At 37.2% G+C, this 1,999-nt stretch overlaps 1 pseudogene; it reads left to right on the top strand.

Annotated features, from left to right (window-relative positions):
- The first annotated feature begins 746 nt into the window (after positions 1-746).
- LOC116852092 lies at positions 747-1,557 on the top strand (annotated as a pseudogene).
- The last annotated feature ends 442 nt before the right edge of the window (positions 1,558-1,999 follow it).

The raw sequence follows: 1,999 nt of genomic DNA, 5'->3' as shown, positions 1-1,999 counted from the left end.
TATTTGTTCATGTCAACAATATTAATTCCTGCTGAGACTTTAATCTTTTCCGGATCTGACATTATCCAAATACCCGATTATTCGAATAATAAATAATTATAACACTTCAAATTCGGAGATTCTAATTCTCCAAGATACCCGAACAATTGAAGCATTGAAACTGGTTTTAAATGTAGAACCGCTATTCTGTACATACCCAACAACAATTGTCGATTCTATGCTAATAACGTCGAGGCAGCTATTTCGTACACGTTTATCGACAACTGCCAGTTTAATTTGTGTCGTACCAGGGGGCCCAAACTCTTACTATTTTGCGGGTGACGGAAGTGGGATTAGTTCGCTCCGGATTTAAGTATACAGGAGGCAGTGCGACCGCTCGCACACATATATCATTCGCCATATTGATACGTACATGTACGTACACACACGTACACAAGAAATTGTGACGAGCGGTGAATTGTGCTGGCGACAGGCGATTACAGGCGATTATTCAGCGATAAAAGGAAAAAAGGAGAGAAAACGTTTTATTTATATATTACAATATTTTATTATTATTATATTCTACTAATATTTCATAATATATATTAATATATATTAGTATATTTAATTTAGTTAATAGCAGTAGTTACTTTATAACATTAGTACTTTAAGTTCTTAGACATTACTAATATTTCTTATATTACACTTATTCGACTGTAGATATTATTAATAATTTAATAAAGCTTTGAAGTTTCAGCGTAATCAAAATGGTTTGAAAGTGTTGTGTGCCACAGTGCACATCAAAGTTGAAGATACCAATTCATCGATTCCCCATGGATGTTCACTCCAGAGCTGAACATTGAATAATTAACAAAAAGAATAATTGGCAAAACCGAATTGATCGATGAGTAATGAACATAAATATCTCAAATTGCGCAGTAATAATATATAAGTAGTATGTAGCATTATTTATATTCAGCAGGAAAAGAAGTTCAGTACTCTTGCTTGTCTCACAGTCACTATCTTAATTTTTTTATTGATTATAATGCAATGATATAACTCATACAGAATATTAATTATTATTAATGACATTACAGGTGCGCCAAAAGAAACGCTGACAAAGTTGAGGATTTGTACGGAATATTTTCCTGAAGAAATGATATTGCCCTATGGTCCAAGACGACGCAGTACCACCATTAAACTTAAATTCTTGTAGTATAGAACAGCATGTGATTAGTAACGTAATTAGTAATTTTGATAACAATGTTAACTTAATGGAACATGTTCCCAACATCTCTGACTTTGTAACAGTACCCATAAATATGGGTGAAGAGGACGTACATATAATGGACTTCTCGAGGACAACTGGTGAAGACCTCCGAAGAAAATTAAGGACACAAAAGAAGATGCTGTATAAGAAGAAGTATTATTGTAAGACAACATCAAGAAATCAAGAGACTCTGTCGAAGAAATAAGTGAGAGGACATCATGGAAGACATAACAACGACACAAAAATTATTCATCGAAATATTTGCAACAAATGTCAAATATATACCACAGATATGTTTTCTGTGTTGATCTGTGATACTCAGAGGCAGGTATGGCGTCCCTCGACAAGCCCGTATACGCCTGTCAAACAGTCGAAAGCGACAACAGGCATATACGGAGGATGTACGTTTTACGTACACGTATCGGCGTTAATGCCGTCCGTATATCCGTGTGACTCGCACACGATGACGCGTCACTCACGCACTGCTGCCTGTAGGTGAGGCACGAGCAGCACGGAGTAGCGGAGGGGGCTAGCGGTATGCGATCGTCGGACGCTTGGAGAGGGAATAGTGGTGGGAGCCGCGGCGATCTTCCATCCTTTATCACAGACGTAAGAGCGAGAGAGATAGCATTATAAGAATTCTGTCGTGGACAGAAATGCCGTTCTAAAATACATATGACGCACATTAAGAAAACGCTCGACTCACACTGTCTCATCTATACATAAGCAATACGCGGTGTCTCAATGACT

The sequence above is a fragment of the Odontomachus brunneus genome, unplaced genomic scaffold (assembly GCF_010583005.1).
Source record: "Odontomachus brunneus isolate Ranch 3 - 2012 unplaced genomic scaffold, Obru_v1 Obru_scaffold_202, whole genome shotgun sequence".
NCBI classification, from domain to species: Eukaryota; Metazoa; Arthropoda; class Insecta; order Hymenoptera; family Formicidae; genus Odontomachus; species Odontomachus brunneus.
Note: the sequence above shows the minus strand (reverse complement) of the source record. Positions and strands in the feature narration are given on the sequence as shown.